Raw genomic sequence first — 19,759 nt, forward strand, 5'->3', positions numbered from 1 at the left:
TAATTAGGATGCATCTCTTATTATTATGCTCATGTCTCTAGCATAGATTATATGCTTTGTTTTACTAGTATATAGAATCATGTGTGGCATGCTGTGCTCATAGTTATATCTGTTGTGATTAATTAACTGATTACCTCCGAAATCATGCTTTGTATTCAACCTTGACTTGAATTATAACTAGTTCTGTTTTTATATGTTTATCATATATAGAGAGCATTATTAGCTTTGTAATTCTCTCGCTCATTCTGCTGCATGGTTGATGTTATGATCTCCACTTGTAGTATGATATGAGTTGATTGTTACTTGCAAATTAACATGCTGAGATGTATTGCTTTGTCCTGGATTGCATACATATATACTTGAGCTAATTTTGGTTAGTGGCTTGCATAGCTTTGTAATTTAGTATTTATTATGATACTAGTTAAAGGGTATGACCAATCAGATATATTCTTCCTCTCGTATATATAATTATCCTTGTTAGAATCTGTCCCACCATCTAACCCTATCAATATTATTCCTATCCTTTCCAAACCTATTCTTGGCCTCATTTTCTATTCCCTCTCTTATTTGTATTTTATTTGGCATTATTGCTTTTGTATTTATTTTGTTTGGTTTTGTTATCGTTACGATGAATAGAGAGTGACGAGGTGGAACAAGGAAAAAAGGTTGAAGAAGAAGATTCATCAATGGAGGCATATTTCACCTATGTTTCACCTATGTTTTAAAATGGGTATTAATTAGTTATTTTATTGTTTTATAAACATGCATGCTATTTTATTCCTATAACTAACGTGTTGATTGACACTATCATGATGCCATAATCTGCTTGTCGCCTTTCTCCTAACTAGCACCGTGGCCCTCGCAAATGCGAGAGCATTATCAGAAAGTCTCCAAGAGATAGATTTAAGATTTCATATATAAAAGTCTATATTATATGATTGTAAGTGATATCGTTTGTGTGCGTCACAAAATGTTATGCTAGGTGCAATATTGTTTGTGCAAAGAAACATCGTCTTTAATACGTGGAACAATGACTATTCGGTCATTTAGAAAAATATTAATGATTACGCGTGTTTTGTTTACATGGAATTAAGTTTCAATCACAAAGGTACCAGCATGATGGTTGGACCAATATTAGACAGGTATGTCGTGGTATCTTTTCATTGATGGGGGAATGGAAAGTACTGCACAAAGAGGAGAATCAAGAGCAGATGGAGCATGCTGCCGCCTGGTTGTTGCGGGAGGTTTTGCGCCGACCCTTAACACTGAAGCCGCCTTGAAGTACATTGTCCTCGAAGATGCTGGTCCTTGAGCAAGAACTGCAAGACCTGTAGTTTGAATAGCTGTCTCATTGTCCTAAAAAAAAAAAAGAATAGATGTCTCATGCCGAGAATCAATCGCATGTTCTGTTATCAATTTCTGGACCTGTTAGTGGCTTTGCCTTGTTCCATGTAACCGAATGTTTAAGCCCTGCACTCTGTTTGGTTTCATATGCAGTGAAATGTAGAACCGGGGACTGATCCCTGATTTCTGGAAAAAATAGTTAGTGAGGTTGAAACTCATATGACAAAACCGGGCGCAGTGCATTTAATGCACCGACAGGAGTCTTATCGGCGGGCCTAGGCTTGCTGAGCAAGGCTAGGGCGACTACCCTACGAACTGTTTTTTCTACTGTGTACAGTAAAAAGGGCGCTGCATGACGTCCAGCGCGGATCAACCAAAGTGTATCTCGTGTAGCCGTGACAAGCGTCCGGAAAACGTGTCGCGATGCATGCTTAGGCATCTGTGGTATCCCCTTGTCTATAAAAGGAGGATCAACGCCACCGGTCAAAGGGTTCCAACCCCAGTTATTAGAACTTAGCACAGCGTTCACCTAAGTAGCCAAACCGGGAACTCCCCGGGTGATCTGTACGCACTCAAACTTGTGAATACAACAAAAAACAGGACGTAGGGTATTACACCTCCGGGTGGCCCGAACCTAGGTAAACTCTTCTGTCTACACTTCGTGTCTATCGCCACGCCGGCGATCGCCGGAGCGATCACCTCGCCCTCCACCGAACCAAAAAGGGGGTGCTCGGCATCCCCGGTGCCGGAGACCGTGCTCCGACATCTGGTGTGCAGAGAGCTTCGGGTGACCGCCGGCGTCATCGTCATCCACATCGGCACCTTCGTCTACGACGTCTTCAACAACTAGTTCGCCATGCCGCCCAAGAAGGCAGACGAACCCCGGGTCGACTTGTGCGACACGCTCGCCATGCGCACTTGGTCCCATGACGTTGCGCGCGCGTCACAAGCACAAGGGGACCAGGGGTCCCCTACACGGCAGCAGCAGCAGTCGCAGCTGTCGCCTCCACCTCCTCAGCCGTCGGCAGACAACCGGCCGAGGGGGCCTACGGCTCCCAGCGCCGGAGGCAGCCGTGCAAGCGGCCCCAACGCCGCGCGCACCGGCCAGCGAGTCCACTCGCGGGCCGAAGACGCGCAGCGACAGCTGCGCCACGAGCACCGTGCGTCACGAGCAACACTGACGGAATCTCGCCCCACACATCCGAGGGCACCGGGTGACAGGGCGGAAGGCAGCCGGTCAGAGAATCGGCAGCCTCCTGCCCAGACCCCGGCGAAAGCCATTATAGCCACGCTTGTCATGGTGCGCTACGAGCCACCGCAAGGCACGCCGACGCATGAAGCATGGAGTGCAGAGCTAGACACGCTCCTCGCACTCGCCGCCCAGTATTGGCAGCCAGGAATTAAGGATAGCACTCGGAGTGGCGACTATGCTGCAGGAAGGCGATAGAAGCCAGAGAAGTTGGTAGCAGAGAACGCAGTAGCCGCCGCCACGATTCCAGAGGATGCGATTCTGCTATGGAGGACGTGTCAGGAAAGGAGGAGGGGAGAACACAGTTCGAGGAGACAGGAGATGGACGATGCGGCGGCGACGGCGGTCGGGGAGAACACAGTTCGAGGAGACAGGAGTTCGGGAAAACCCATGTACCAACAGAGGAGACGGGAGATCGGGAAATCCACTTAGCGCGAATAAAGGGATCAGACGGTTCTGATTTAACTCCACGCTAGATCAAAGGCCAGAAATTTTGCTTTTTTGTGAGATTTTCTAGCATTCTATCTTTTTTCTGGTTGCTTCGTCATGTACTTTTAATATATAATAGATACCTGGAATAGTTTTATTTAGTATTCTTACACAAAGTAGAATTGCTTAGCCTTGCTTAATAATTTAGTTCACATTCTTTCGAGTATGTCATCTCAAGTGTGAGTTATTCATTTAAAACTGAATTATTGTGAGCATGTTGGATGTTGGGTGTGTGGTCGGACTTGTGCGACAAGTGCCGGTGGGTTTTAAAACTATTCTAGTTAACTTACCAAGGGTATGGCGGCATTGGATGATTGGTGGAGTGGGTTGGAGTCCCTCGAGTTTGTGGTTTGCCGTTGTACCCTATAAGAGAAAATGCCTGATTACCGCTTACTTCACCATACCAGTGCAACCACGTGCCTATATGGGTACGGCGTACCAACTAGGTCAGCGTGAATTGGTGGCGTCTCGGCCAAGTGGTTGTTTGGGTCTTGCGAAGACTTGAGGGATGCGATCCCTAAGGCCGTGTTTGGCGCAAGAGGGACCTTTAGCAGGTAGACGTACTCACCTCTTATAGGGAAACCTTAGCGGGCTGAGACAATACTAATGATCGTTGATTGAAAGGTCACGTAATCGATGCCATTGCTACTCCGACGGGAGGAAAGCAGCGGGGCAACACGTCGGTTTCATGTGGGTACAGTGTACAAACTCTGCAGAGTCAAAACTATTCGAATAGTCGTGTCCGCGGTCATGGACAAGTGAAGTGGTATTCGCCGGGTCATGAGGATCCCGCCGCTTATCCGGTGTCATTGTGGAACGTCATTGGATTGATACCATACAAACTTGTTTTAGTGTAAAACCGTTTTCATAAAAAAAATATGGTTGTATTTCAAATAAAATCGCTTTTATGCAAAAGAACCATATAGCTTTCCTTTGAAGCCATACATGTAGTTATTCAGGTTTCCTGAGGGATCACGTACAGTACGTAATGTACTCATCGCATTGCATTTTTGTTGATATTCAGAGTTTTATGAAGATGAGGATGTCAACTACATCTACTAGGAGGATCCCGATGAGTGAAGTCACGTGGACTACCTCGACTACCTGTGGCTGAGATGGAGTCTCTACGCATTTTATTTCTGCTGATTTCTGATTGTATAATGTCACGAGTCATTGCACTTTGTATGTCTTTTGGCATATAAATAATAAAATTTATTTTATATTTACTTTATTGTGCAATGTACTCATTTTGTTTATGTTCATCAGTTTGATCCTGCACTGACGAAGTGAAACACAGGAAGGACGTCGAAGTTAATTCCGGGTTCTCACAGGAGGCCGGCTTCTTTTTCGTGGCGTCGTGAGGCGACCGTCCAATCAGTCCCAAAATTGTTGGGCCTATGGGCCGAACTGGTCCACGGGGAGGTGGAAACTGAGGCCGGCCTGTTCCACCGTTAAGGCCGGATCGGGGATCGAGATTGATCCGGGTACTGATCAGGAAACGAGTCATTCGCAGCTCGGGAGTTGGAGTTGACGACGGCCGTGAAGAACACGTGAAATCGCAGGCGGCGGTAGCTCAATCGGGAGCCGAAGAACGCGCAGGGCCTGCGGGTGTTGTGCTTTTGACTTGAAATTCCTCTGTCCAGTTATTGCGGATGCGTGTGGCGAGTGCTTTTGTCGAGTCTAGATTATTTTCCCTCCGTGCCGATATGTTCTTCGTCGAGGCTGTCGCTATGTTGCCGTAGACCGCGATGTCGCGTGTTAGACGCGGTTGATCGTGGGTGCTGCTCTCCATTGAACTCCTGGGTATCCTGACTGGAGCAGGGTGGTGCAATCCAAGCATGCATGCCCACCTGCAACGTGATCTACTACGTCCTCGCGGCGCGATCGGAGTCGACGCAGTGGCAGAGTCGCATTGGACGGGGTCGCACGGTAGACGTTTGTTGCTGTGCGGTCCAGTAGTTGCGGGCGTAGCGGGCCTGTTCCGGCAGCAGGTGACGGAGACGTTGTGTCGTGGACGGAGGTGATGCAGCGAAGAGGTTGCGTCGGACGCTCTCTCGGATGGACTCGACGTGGCATAGGGAGTGGATACCGTGGATGACGTACGGGCGGGGGAAAGCCCGCGTCCCAGTCGGAACAAGAGCCCGACTTTGCCGGCGTTGGCCGGTCGGCGTGACATGCCGCCGGAGATGGCGGGCCGGTGCTACAACTGCCTGGGCGACGACCACGTGGCGGCGTTGTGCCGCAACCCCACGCGATGCCGCCGGTGCTTCGACTCCGGCCGCGTTGCGAGAGATTGCCGAGCGCCGGGGAGTCTCACGCCCTCTCCGCCGCGGGTCACTCTGCCAACTTCCCATCAACCCGCGGCGCAGTTGCAGACTGCTCCTACTCCCCCAACCGCGCCTCCTCCTCGTCAGGCTCCGGTGGCGCAACCGCGTCATGCCCCTGCCCCCCCTCAGGCTCCTGCCGCCCGTGCTCCCCCTGCTCATCAGGCCCTGGTGCCTCAACCCCGGCAGGCTGTCCCATCGCCTGTGATTACAGCGGCTGCGCCATTCGCAAACCTGACGGAGTCAAGGCCGCGCCTTGAGACTTGCATCATCTCTCGGACGGCTGCGGTGGATGCTGCAGAGACGGCGCTCTCCGCCAGCCTCATGGTGCATGTGGTTGGTGGGCGTGGTGGCGCGCCAGCTTCTGTGGTCAGAGCTTTGATACAGGGACGTTGTCCGTTGGCAGCAGAAACCTTCTCACTTCACAAATATTGGCTGGCAAATTTTCTCTGTATATGCAACAATGTGGCTACAAGGGATGCGATCTTGGCGATGCGTGTGGTGCAGGGCAGCGGGTTTTCACTGAGTTTCAGTCGATGGAATCGTCAATTGGGTGCCAAGCTGCGGCCTTTTCGCTATCGCGTACATGTGGAGATGACCGGCGTGCCGGCGCACGCGTGGATCACTGGCACGGCTGAGTCGATTCTTGGCCCGTCATGTTGGGTGGAGCGTTTGGGCTCTGAGACGGCCAACCGTGAGGACATGGGCCGTTTCTCGGTCGTGGCATGGACTGACTGTCCGGAGAAGATGGCAAGGGAGTTCCAGTTCGGGATTCCAGAGCCTCCTGCGCCATTTGGTAACTGCGATGATGATGTTCGTATGCCACGAGGGCAGTTAATTCCCGAGGCTGTCAGTGTGCTTTATTATCCGGTCGTGGTGCATCTTCTCCGCGTGGAGGACCGTGAGAGCTTCACTGATGTCTCTTCGATTGAGGGAGGTGGCTCTTCTTCAAACGATGACAGAAATGACCCTCGGCATGATCGTGGAGGAGGTCCATCGGCTCGCCAACCACGGTCGCATTACTTCAAATGCCGGCGGGGAGTTGTCGATGGTGCTATTGTTGGTGGAAATTGTGGTGGAGCTGCCACAAGTGGAGGTGTTGGCTGGTCCAGGATGGGCCCTTCTACAAATATGATCCTTCCCGTGCCTGAACTGCAGGTTCCTCCCTCACGTGATTGTTGTTTCCCTGTCATTATGGATGAGGCTGTGATTTGCATGAATTCCTGAGAGTTGCCTTGCCTTTCGCCGTCTGATCCTATGCGCCTGGAGGCTGCAATTACGCCACTGGTGGTTTATAACAGAAAGGGCCGCACGTCCTCGGCACCGGTAACTGATTTGCTATCTGCTCTGCCAATTGAGATGCTTGAGGGCACTGATTTACTCCAGATTTCTGCTTGTGCCTCCTCCTTGCTTTCAGATTTTGCTGGTGAATCTTTTGTGGATGCTTCTGATGCTTTCCCTCATAAAAATTCTCTAGAGGTCTGCTCTGAGATGTTGAGACCTGAGATGGACCTGTTCTGTGTGAGTGTTTCTAGTGGTGGGACTCTCCTTTCTGCTGATGCTACTCCTTTCACCCCGGCAGCCTCGCCTGTGGCTGTGGCAATGGCGGATGGGGACGCATCGCATCTTGCCGATTTTAAAAGGGGTTGCAGGCGTCGCCCGGTGGGTGTACTGCCAACTCCGCCGCCACGGGCTCAGGCTGCGGCCAAGAGAAAGGTACAGGTGGCGCGTCCCCTTCGGCGCAGCTCGCGTGTGGCAAACAGGAAGGCGCCAAGCTCTTCCATCAAAAGGCAACAACGCCTTCTCATTTCGAGGCTTGGGCTCGCTTGCGAGGGAGAACAAATTTCCGAATGCACTTCAGGCTTATACCAAACTGTTTGAGCAGGCGCTGTCGCAAGAGCATATTGCTGTCATTTTGTCACTCTTCGGATGGGAACCAAGTGTCCTCCCTCTCATGGAGGAGGAGATGGTGGAGGCTGGTGCAGCTTAATTGCTGTCCAGTTGCTGTGGTCGGGTGGGCTGAATCATGTCGACACCTAATCCGAGGATCCTAGTGTGGAACGCACGCGACCTAAATTCTCAGGCAAAGCGGTGCGCTGTGTATCAAGTGGTAGTAGCTGCTAATGCTTGTATCGTGTCCGTGCGGGAGTCTAAGCTCCAAGTTGTAACTCCTGATATTGTTAGACAATGTTTTGGCTCTGAATACAATGACTTTTTCTATTTGCCGTCTCAAGGAACCCGTGGTGGTATTATTTTGCTGTGGAAATCGGAGGCTGTCTCCCTCTCGCACCCTCACCTCTCAGAGCATACTCTTACTGCACGAGTTAATTTACAGAACGGATGCTGGTGGTTGACAGGGGTTTATGGGCCTCATCGCGTGGCAGACAAGCCGGCCTTCCTGCAGGAAATCCGAGACGTGCACGACCTACATGCTGGACCGTGGGCCATCATGGGGGATTTCAACCTCATTGTAAACCCTGAAGATAAGAGCAATCGCATAATTCACCGTGGACTGATGGGCAGATTTCGGCGCTTACTTGCGGACCTCGAGCTCAAGGAGCTCTATCTGGCCGGCTAGCGTTTTACCTGGTCCAATGAGTGGGGAAGCCCGACCTTGGAGAGAATCGACAGGGTGTTTACTTCGGCTGACTGGGATGCCATGCTCCCTAATACGTACCTGTCGGCCTTGTCCACTGCTACTTCGGATCATTGCCCTCTTCTGCTCGATCTCGTGGCGGACCTTCGGGTCGGCCGACGCTTTCACTTCGAGTGCTTCTGGCCGAAGGCGTTTAGGTTCTTGCAGGTGGTGGAGGACGCGTGGACTGCGGATGACCATCGGATCATGAACCCGTTCCAGCCTGTGGCTTCTCGTCTTCGCCGTACGGCAAAACGATTGAGGAGCTAGAGCGATCGTTTCATCGGTAATATAAAGATGCAGATCCTTGTGGCTAATGAGGTGATCTTTAGATTAGATGTGGCCATGGAGGGGCGAGCACTCTCTGCGCAGGAGTGAGGCCTTAGGCTATTCTCAAGAAGAAATTATTGGGTCTTGCTTCGCTTGAGAGGACTATGGCGCGACAAAAATCGAGGCTCTTGTGGCTCAAGGAAGGGGATGCTAACACTCGCTTCTTCCACCTTAGTGCAAGCCATCGAAAGAGGAAGAATTTCATGACTTGCCTATCTTCTGACAATGGCCTTGTGACGGACCATGCGGGTATGGCGGCGGAGGTTGATTCCTTCTTTCGGGGTTTGCTTGGTTTTGGGGTCGACAGGGAATTTGACCTGAACTTTGACTTCCTAGACGTGGATAGATTCCCTCAGATTGGTCTCGAGGATGCTTTCACTGAGGAGGAGGTGTGGCGTGTGTTTCATGAGCTCCGTCCGGACAAGTGCCCGGGCCCGGATGGTTTCACTGGCCGATTCTTCACCACTTGTTGGTCCATCATCAAGGATGATATCATGGATTGTTTTAGAGCATTCCATGTACTCGATTCACGTGGGTTCGATGCTGTCAACCAGGCCTATATTTGCCTTCTCCCGAAGAGGCAAGATGCGACGTCGGTACGGGACTATAGACCTATTAGCCTAATCCATGGTGTGGGCAAGTTGGTCTCAAAGGTCTTGGCTAATCGCCTTAGCCCTAAGCTGCCGAGGCTTGTGGGACCTCACCAGGGGGCTGTCATTCGTGGACGCTGCCTACATGATAACTTCTTGCTAGTCCATGGAACTGCCAGGAAGTTGTTTTCTTTGCGTTGGCCGGCTGTTCTTTTGAAGCTTGACTCCATTCGCTGGTCCTTTCTTTTCGAAGTCTTGAAGTGGTTAGGCTTTGGTCATAAGTGGATTGCTTGGGTTGGTGCTCTCCTTGGCTCGGCATCGACTCGGGTGTTGATTAACGGTGTCCCTGGTGAGTCTATTGAGCATAGGCGTGGCTTGCGGCAAGGAGATCCTCTGTCACCAATGTTGTTCATTTTGGTCATTGATGTGCTGAACTGGGTGCTATTGAAGGAAGAGTCCTTTGGTCTTTTCGAGCCCCTGGCCGCGCGAGGTCTCTCTCAACGTGCGTCCTTCTTTGCGGACGATGCGGTGATCTTCATGCAGCCGACTGAGAGAGAACTGCGGGCAACTGTGGCAGTGCTCGAGGACTTTGGTTTGGTCTTCAGGCTCCATGTAAATTTTCAGAAGACTTCAGTGCATTTAATCCGTTGCTCGGATGAGCACGACCTCCTTGTGGGTGGCACGCTTGGTTGTGAGGTGGGGCCTTTCCCATGTACCTACTTGGGCTTACCCCTCGGGCTTCGAAAGCCAACGGCAACTCAACTTTCATCTATGGTGGACAAGGTGGCGAATAAGCTCCAGACATGGTCCGCCCCTATGCTTACTCTTGGGGGACGGCTCACCCTTGTTAGATCGACCCTCTCAGCTATGCTGGTCTATGCCATGATGTCTCTCGACCTTCCTATGAAGACCATTGCGGGCATAGAGAAGATCTGCCGTGGGTTCTTGTGGAAAGGCAGAAAAGACGTCCGCGGAGGACACTGATTAGTGGCATGGAAAGATGTTTGCTCCCCTCGCGAGATTGGTGGTTTAGGCATCCCCAATCTGAAGCTGCTCAATCTTGCGCTCAGAACAAGATGTGGGTGGCTATGTCGTGCGGACCCGACGCGCCCATGGGCTGAACTCAACATCCAAATCCCGGAATAGGCCAGAGCACTTTGTGAGGCGGCGATTGAGGTGGCGAGGGGGAATGGTGAAGCCCTACATTTCTGGTATGATCCTTGGCTACCGGAGGGGCGTTCGCTTGTGGATTTGGCGCCTACACTGTTATCGGAGATCTCGGGTAGGGCATCCAGGCTTTCTGTGGCCGAGGCTTTGCATGCCAATGGTTGTCTTCGGGGCATCCACCCGGAGCTCTCCTTTCAGGCGCTTGTGGATCTTCTGGTGGTTCATGACCGCGTGGCTGAGGTGATTCTTTCAGACGATGATGATCGTTTCCGTTGGAAATGGAGCGGCAATGGGACCTACACGGCCTCGTCTACGTACGCGGCTTTTTTCTGAGGTCGTGTGTGCTTGCTGCGGGGGCTGCGGGGGCTACTGAGGTCTGATCCTCCAAGGCGCCAACTAAGTGCAAGACCTTCATGTGGTTGGCTCTGAAAAATAGATGTTGGACGGCGGATAGGCTTTCGAAGCAGGGTTTGCTCCACCCGGCACGCTGCCCTTTGTGTGATCAAAGCGATGAGACCATTGACCATCTTCTTCTTGGTTGGTTGCATCGTGGTTCGGGAAGTGTGGTCGACCTCGCTGTGGGGCTGGAACAGGCTTTGCTGGCTCCCTACTCCGCAAGCCTCTCTTGCCGAATGGTGGACGAGCCTTGTGGTGCAAGGCAAGAAAGAGAGGAGGAACCTCAACACTAGCATTACTCTCATCTGCTGGTGCCTCTGGAAGCACAGGAACTCGGTGGTGTTCAATGCAGCGACTCTGAGTGCTAGAAAAATACAACAAATGATCGATAGTGAAAGAAGGGCATGGTCGAGCACGGGCCTTTTCCATAGTGTAGATTTTTCGCTTTCTTGTCTAGTGGATCCCTTGTGGAATGTAATAGAGTAGTCGCTTTACTGGCGCGTCGCGGAATCCTCCTTCAATATATGATACACCTGCTGGGTGTATTCTAGAAAGAAAAAAAGTTGGAGGACCGAGGAGCCCGGCTCGGCACTGGACGGCTTGGCGTCAGGTTTTTTGAACCAAAGAGGAGATCGAGTTGACGTAGTGGCGACCGTCTGGACCCGTTAAAGCAGTGGTCGACTGTGTTAATCCTTGCGGTTGTGCCGGCCTCGATCTTCGGCTTTGAGTAAAACAAGATTGACATGTCTACAAGTAATTAGCACGATAGATAAACATAATTAGAGAAAATTAGACCGATCTTCCTTTTTTCTTGTCTCCTAGTGCAAGTGGAAGGCTTCAAGCAGATTGAATCCCACGGGGTAGCTTCAAGCAGAAAATTAGGCATCCGGACTCCTGAAGTCATAATAGCCCTCCGAGTGGATATACAAAAAATGAGTATCCGCTGGGTCACTCCCACATCAGAAGGTGCTCGACACATGCGGCCACCTCACGGGAGCCGCTTCACGACGGTATGAGAGGTGAGAGCATAACCTCCCCCGTGGATGCAGGCGACGTTGCGGGGATCCTGAAAGCCGGGCTTGTCGACGTGTTCGCTGCAGTCGTCATCATGCTGATCGGCAGCACGAGCATTGTCGCGTCCCCAGGGAGGCCGGTCCTTGCCGCCACGGCCTTGACCGCAACCCCCCACGGGTTCTCCCTTGTCGCCGTTGTTGGCTCCGCCGCAGCACGCTCCGTTGCGGGGGTTGTTCGGGCAGTCACGGGATAGGTGCCCAATGTCACCGCAGTTGAAGCAGGCCCGGCAACCCGGCGCTCCTCATGGCGCTGCTCGCGCTTTTCCTTGATGTTCTGCAGGGTGCGGCAATCCTGCGTGTCGTTGGCGTGGATGGGGCAGCAAGCGGCTACTGCCGGCTTGCTACCCAATGTGCCGGCTGGCGTGGCCTTCTTCGCAGGTCTCGGTGGAGCTCCCGGTCCCGCTGTAAGCACTTGCTTCCCACCGCGTTTCCGACGGCCCTTCTTCCCGAAGCTCTCGGGTGGGTTCGCCGCCGCCTTGGCAGCGAGTTCAGGCGCCAAGCGCTCTTCCTCGGCCATCTCGCATTTGTGGGTGAGGGCGTACAGGTCCCTTGTAGTCTTGATCCGGTGCGTGTTCAGCTTCTCACGCATCTTCGGATCACAAACGTTGATGGCGTAGGTGTTGATGATGGCGGCCGCTTCCGCCTCAGGGATGGAGTAGGAAATGTTGGAGAAACGGTTGATGAAGTTTCGCAACGTCTCTCCAGGCTTCTGTACAACAGTGTGCAGCTCAACCATGGTTCCCGGGGCGCTTGTAGCCGCCCTAGAACGCATTCACGAACTGCTCGCGCAGGTCCGCCCACGAAGCAATGGACCCGGCGGGCAAGTTTAGCAACCAAGTTCTCGCTGATCTCTTCAGGACCATCAGGAACCAGTTAGTCCTGACCTTGTCGTCGGCACCAATGGCGTGCATGCCCAACGTGTAGGTCAGGTGAAAGTCTTTGGGATTCACGGTCCCATCGTAAGTACCAAGCGCAGGCGCTCGAAACTTGCGGGGCCATGTCACCCGGCGCAGCTCACGAGTAAACGTGGCGCAGCCGTCGTCGATGCCCAACGGAGCGTCTTCTTGTTCCTCAGGCCGATTGCGCTCCCTCTCGCGCTGGCCCAAATCTTCTCTGCACCGGGCGTTCAGGACGCCCTGTGCGTCACCCAGGCGAACCTCAGGCGTTTAGGACCCTCTCGACTCTGTGCAAGGCTAGGCCTTGATGTCAGTATTGTTTCTTCTATGGGCACTCAGTCGTTGGATGTAAAAAAGCTATTGCAAACAAATCGGCTATTTGGAGAAAGAAGGAAATCAATATCCCTATGACAAAACTCTGCATTCCCATGCCCATTTCCACTTCCACCATCTCGAGAGCTTCGTTGCAGGCGACCATGGCAAACTACATGGTGAAGCCTATCGCGTTCCTCCCCAGCGGCATGGCCATCGACAATAGTCCTGTTGACCGGCTGGTCAGGGCGGAGGTCATGTTCAATGGCTACCCGCCGCTGAACAACGACAACTGCGCCATCGCGGAGACGGACCGGGAAGTGCCGTTTCATCTCAAGGCTCTCACTCGTCAAGAGGTGTGTGGTATTTTGGCTGAATCGAACACTAGAGTCAAGGAAATGCATGATTCTGCTCTGGCTCTTGGGCTATTTGTTTTTGAGGATATCCATCATCGTGAGTTTGCTGTTGGTCGTCATGTGGATGACACCTTGAATGTTACTTTTGTGAGACACAATGAAGCAAAGAATATGCTTGCTCTGATCCTTGGTCATGATACTTAGATTATGTCCCTTGCTTTTCCTTTAGATTATATGACCACCTACTGGCTTGATAGGGCTTGTTCTCTATTTGAGAAACTGCGTAGCTGGAGTACTCCTAGATCCAATCCGTCTCATGTGTTGGCCAGAGTCTCGATCAAGAACGAACGCATTGTGCCAAAGAGTCTTGTTATCACTGAGTTTGGAGGCACTAGGCACTCCTGGACGGTGCCAGTTTACCTTCTCCGTCCGGATGAATGGAACATGCAAATTCATACTGAAGTCCCTGATGATGAGGAGGACCCTCTGCCCCCCAATGGAGAACCACACCCTTGGCATGCACCACACTTGAATGTTGCTCAGCATTTCCATCTGCGTGTGCAACAATTTCTTCAGCAGCATGGAGCCGCTCCTATGGACGGCACTGGTGGCCAGGGAGGTGTTGCTGCTCAGGGAAATGTTCAGGAAATTGTGCCTGTTTAGAATTCTGCTCTGATTCTGCCTGCTAGAAGACAAGTGAACTATCAGAGTTGGCTACGTGATCTTGGGCTGACAGTGGAGCACGGCCTCGTTCCTCCCAACAACATCACAGATTGCCCTCTGGCAGCCTGGACTGAAATGTTAAGTGACAGTGATTCTGATATTCCTCTGATAGCCTTTTTATGCAAGCCATTGGTGATGAACTGTCTATGGAGGTCACTTCAAACCTGCCACTGCAGCAAATGCTTATCAACATCGACAACTCTGAAGATGGTGGCCGGTTTCAGCTTGCGTTCGATGCTTGGATGAACATGATGAAGCCTTATCTTTTTCAGGGTGCCAGATCTCTGTCAGTGGGCACAGGAGTCCCTCTTGCCTGTCTGACCCTTAATCTGAACACATATGCCAACATTGTTCCTGTGCGAAGGGTGGCACGCAAACTATGCATTGCTGATTTCCCCATGTCCAGCATGTCCAGTGTTGTTATTGTCATGCAGCCACCTAAATCCTCAGTTGTGATCACCGAGCTGCAAGAGGATGATGCTTCACCGGGGGGCAAGAAAAGGGGCAGACTTGCCAAATCTGAGTTGATTTTCCAGATACTCTCTTGGCATCATGTTCTTAGGATCATGGACATAAAAACCTTCATCAACAATTCTCCACAACTCCGTTGATGTGCACTTGAAATGAGTCTTCATTGTATGAAACTAATCGACGTAGTTAGTAGAGGTTGGCATGGTCGGCTAGAGGGGGGGTGAATAAGCGACTAACAAATTTTAACGTTTTCTTTTCTTTTCTTGAAAGATACAAATCACTTAAATCTAAGGCTCACTAGATTTTCTAAAGTGAATGCAACCCTAATATGAAGAAGTGCAATAGCCGAAGCAACAATAGATAGCAAGTATGTAAAGAGTGAAAATGATACCACACGCAGAGACGAAGATTTCACCGGAGTTCCACCTATTGGGGTCGGTGTACGTCTCTTTTTGGAGGAGTGCCCTACCACAAAGGTAGAGACGCCACAAAGGCTCACTCTATTCTCCAACTCACCACACCACAAAGGTGGGGTGAGCTCTCACAACACCACAAAGGTGATGTGAGTTCCACTAGTGGCTTCCTTGGGGGCGAAGTCCAAACCCTTACAAACATGGCCGGGGCTAACTCCACAACTCAATTGCAGGCACCCTATCCAATCCCCGAGCTCCTCACACCAAGGGAGAGCTCAAGGCAACCGATTCCGTCTAGAGCTCCCAAATGCCCAAGAGAAACGATATGCACAAGAGAAACAAGGGAATCAACTTTGTGACTTGGTGAAATCCTAGATCTAGCTCTTCTCCTCCAATCCTCAAAGAATCAACAAGGGAAGCTCTATGGAGGGAGATCTAGTAGATTGAAGCTTATAGAGTTCTTGGGAGAGAGGGGGCTGTTCTTGGCTTCATGCTCGGGCAAATACCCGTTGGGGACGAAGGGTTATTTATATGGACTTCCCAAAATCTAATCGTTATGCACTGCGAGTTCCAGGGGCGGAACTTCCGCCGATCACCGGAAGTTCCGCCCAAGCTCCAGTCCAACTTCCGGAAAAACATGCTCATGTGAGTAGCATCGCGGAGCTGGTCCGTAGGTAGGGTGGAAGTTCTGGTTGCCTGGAACTCCATTGGAACTTCCGGACCTGGGCAAACACAGGCACAACAGCTGGATGAAAAATTTATCTCTCTCACTTTTGGGTAGGCTTTATGTGGGTGCAAGATGTATGTTTGTGTACGTGAAAATCGATTCACCCATTACCTTCCCATGTGGATTCTCTCTTAATAGTACGGAGTTCTTATGACTCAATAAACGAAAAAACCGCTAAACTGCTTCTTTTCCAAACTTGAGGGCATCAAATCGTTTTGTGCCATTTGATATGAAATCTGAGAAACTTAACGCACGATTAGTCCACACAACACATTGTCACCGCCACCAAAACCACTTAGGAGAGAAATGCCCTTTCATCATTGTGGCACTATTTCTTCTTGGCTAATATTTATGGGCCATGCCATGTCTTGGAATTGAAAGAGAAATTTTTGTTGCTTGGCTCTACAACCTGGATACTCAACTTAATAGGCTCTGGATTCTGTTAGGGGATTTTAATTTTATTATATCAAGTGAAGATAGAAATAGGCCGGGGGTGACTAAAATGACATGCTGCTTTTCAATGACATTATTCGATCTCTCTTGCTCTCTGAAATAGCCATCAAAGGCAGAACCTTTACATGGAGCAATATGCAATCTTCTCCTCTCTTGGAGCATTTGCATTGGATTTTCACATCAATGGATTGGATCTCCAAATTTCCTAACACCTCAGCATGTCCTCTGGCCAAACCTGTCTCAAATCTTATTCCCATACATGTCCAGATACAGTCTCACATCCCCAAAAGTACCATTTTCAGATTTGAAATTTTTTGGCCGGCGCATCCTGGACTTTTTCAAGTTGTCAGCTCCTGTTGGTCGACTTCAGTAGATGCTTCTTCCTCAGCCGCAACAGTGGTGGCAAAACTAAAAAATGTTCGTAGGGGTCTCAAGCAATGGGGCAAGCACCTTTCCAAACTTTCTCCCTTGATTGCTAATTGTAATCGTGCAATTTTGGGCATTGATGAAATTGAAGACAAAAGATCTCTCACCATCCTTGAGAGTAACTTCAGGAAAATTGTCAAGACACATCTGATTCGGCTTACTTCTTATCGGCAGAAATTCTAGGAGAAACGGTGCACCATTCAGTGGACACAGCATGGTGAGGCTAATACCAAATATTTCCACGCGGTTACCACTGAACGCTACATGAGAAATAACATTGCTCAACTAATCGACGATGATGGTACCATTCTTGAGGATCACCAATCAAAAGAAGCTGCCTTTTATAAAGCTTTCAAGCAGAGGCTGGGACAATCATGCAAGCCAACTATGAGTTTTGATCTAGCATCTCTCATTCAAAAAATTCCTGGGTTACAGGCCCTTTCAGAGCCAGTCTCACAAGATGAAGTTGATGCTGTGGTCAGATCTCTACCTTTGGATAATGCTCCAAGGCCGGATGGGTTCAATGGGCTGTTTTTCAAAACTTGTTGGCACATAATTCGGGAAGATATCTACATGTTGTGCAATGATTTTTTCAATAGCAGAATAAGTTTGGAAGCTCTTAATGATTCTTTTATCACCCTTGTGCCCAAAAAACATAACCTAGAGAATGTGAATGATTTCAGATCCATTTCACTTCTCAACAGTTGTCTCAAGTTGCTAACGAAGATCTTGGCAAACAGGCTGCAGAAATGGATCCTTAAATTAATTCATGAGAATCAATATGGTTTCTTGAAGGGTAGATCCATCCAGTATTGCCTAGCGTGGGTCTTCGAGTATACATCAATGTCAGGCTTCAGGGAGGGAACTTATCATTCTCAAATTGGACTTTGAAAAGGCCTTCGATACAATTGAGCATTCAGTTATCTTGGACATTCTTTCACAAGGGCTTCAGTAAACAATGGTGTGAGTGGATAAAGGCCTGCTCTCTTCTGGCACGTCTGCGGTGCTTCTAAATGGGATACCCGGTAGGCAATTCACTTGTCGCGGAGGTGTGAGATAGGGCGACCCCCTCTCCCCCATTTTATTTGTTCTCACTGCCGATCTATTACAAATGGTTATCAACAATGCTCTCGAACAGGGGAACTTGAGTCTTCCAATTCCTACTGCTAGTAACAATTTCCCGGTTATACAGTACGCAGACGACACCATTTTGATCATGCTGGCATGCCCCGTGCAAATACAATTCATGAAAGAGCTTCTGCAAAGTTTCTCTGACTCGACTGGCCTCAAATAAACTACCACAAATCTTAGATGGTGCCACTGAACATGCCAAATCAAAAAGCCTCCGACTTGGCATCCATCCTTGGTTGCGTTATTGGTAGCCTACCATTCACCTATCTGGGCCTCCCTCTTGGCACCACTAGACCTACAGTCACTGATTTCATGCCTCTGGTCGATCACATAGCGCAGAATGTCTAACACCACTGCCATGCTCTCCTCCCTTGCCACCTACACCATGTGCTCCCTGGAGATCCCTCCCAAAATCCTTGAACACATTGATAAAGCACGACGTCATCTGTTGTGGACCAAGAAATCGGAGTTGGGGGAAAAATGTCAGCCCCTGGCTGCTTGGGACATGGTTTGTAAGCCTAAACAAAAAGGAGGATTGGGGGTGTTAAACCTCAAAATTCAAAACAAGGCCCTTCTCCTTAAACACTTGGATAAATTCTATAATAAGGCTGATCTTCCTTGGGTTCACCTGCTATGTAATTCCTATTACATGCACGCGGTCCCTCATGCCATCGCTCCTTGTGGCTCTTTTTGGTGGAAAAATATAGTCAAACTTGTTCCCATCTTCAGAAGGTTTGCTAGCTGCTCCCTTGGAGGTGGTGACCCATGCCTATTCTGGAAAGATCTTTGGAATGACCAGATCCTTCAAGAGAAATTCCCTCGTGTCTTCTCCTTCAGCCTCCAAGAGAATATTTCAGTGGAAGATTTCTGCAATGACATTGAACACCCATCTTCCCTTCAAGCTCCCCTTTCTAGCTCAGCTTTCCAGGAATTCAATGAAATGAAAGAGATGATCACTAACGTGCAAATGCAAAGAGGGACGCTGATGTTTGGTCCAACAGCTGGAAGAACTTCTATCATCATTATTTTGAGCCATTACCCAGCCACCCCATACTTCATATGATTTGGAAGTCCCCCCCCCCCGCCCCCAGGAAGCATTGGAACTTGTTTTTAGGTGCCGCTTTGCACAAGAATGCTGGGCTGAGATTAACATTTTCTGGGACCAAAACTCCAGCGTCATTCACAACATTAACTCAACTAAAAGGAGGTGGACGCACGGACTCTTTTGGGAGATTTCACTCTTGGCGGTTGGGGGGTTTGAAAGGAGAGGAACGCCAAGATTTTTGAGAACGTCAACCCCTCGAAGCACTCCTGGAAGCACCGGCTTAAGGGTCCCTTTGTTTAGGCTGAGGCTTGTGCTTATTTGGCTTTTAAGGACTATAAGCCAACAAGCCAAAACAAACACCTCATCTGCAGCTAGCTGGAGATAAGAAGCTCTAGCCAAAATTGCACTACACACCACAAGCAATGAAATATGTGCTTCTCTTTGTGGCTGGAGCTTCTACAAATTCCCACGCCCTAGTACCCTTCTCACTTATCCTCTGTTTACACCATAAATGCCATCGAGCTCACGAACCGTTTTCTTCCCATGCCCGTCTCCTTCCACGATTCCCTCCCCTCCTCTTGGCGAGCGACGGCCGCGCCCTCCCATACCCCGCTGGCGCGCCTCAGATTGCATCCAGATGCAGCCCCGCACGGGCGCTTCGCCGGCCCGCCCATGCGGGATCCGCCTCGTGCCCTCGTCCACCCCCTCCATCAACCCCGTCCGCGATTCCTCTGTGTCGCTGGTCCCTCTCCGTCGTCTGCCTCATCCCAAGCCTCCCCATCCGCAGCCTCCGCACATGCAAGGCGAACGAGCCACCGGGCCGCCTTGGATCCTCTCGTTTGATTGGAGTAGTAGTTTTGTACTAGTAGATGTGAACCGTATTAGTTGAATGTGCAGTGCAAATGTATTTGTATGTTAGAATCCATCTTCATTGCTTGCTCTCTGTCTCCGTGACCCTGATTTTTTTACTTAAATAATACTCCATGAAATCGAGCAACTCTTGCTAAATCTAGGCAAAACACACAATCTCATATAAATCCCATCAAAATTTGGTATTTTCTGCTTAGAACAACTTTTAAATTTGGCATTTGCACTTACATCAACAAACTCAGCATTTGATCAAATTTGCAGTAAAGGGACATTTCAGACATTCCATTGGCATCCAGCTACAGCCGCAGTTTCACTCCTACCTAAACGAACAGCAAGTCA

The sequence above is a fragment of the Brachypodium distachyon genome, chromosome 3 (assembly GCF_000005505.3).
Source record: "Brachypodium distachyon strain Bd21 chromosome 3, Brachypodium_distachyon_v3.0, whole genome shotgun sequence".
NCBI classification, from domain to species: domain Eukaryota; kingdom Viridiplantae; phylum Streptophyta; class Magnoliopsida; order Poales; family Poaceae; genus Brachypodium; species Brachypodium distachyon.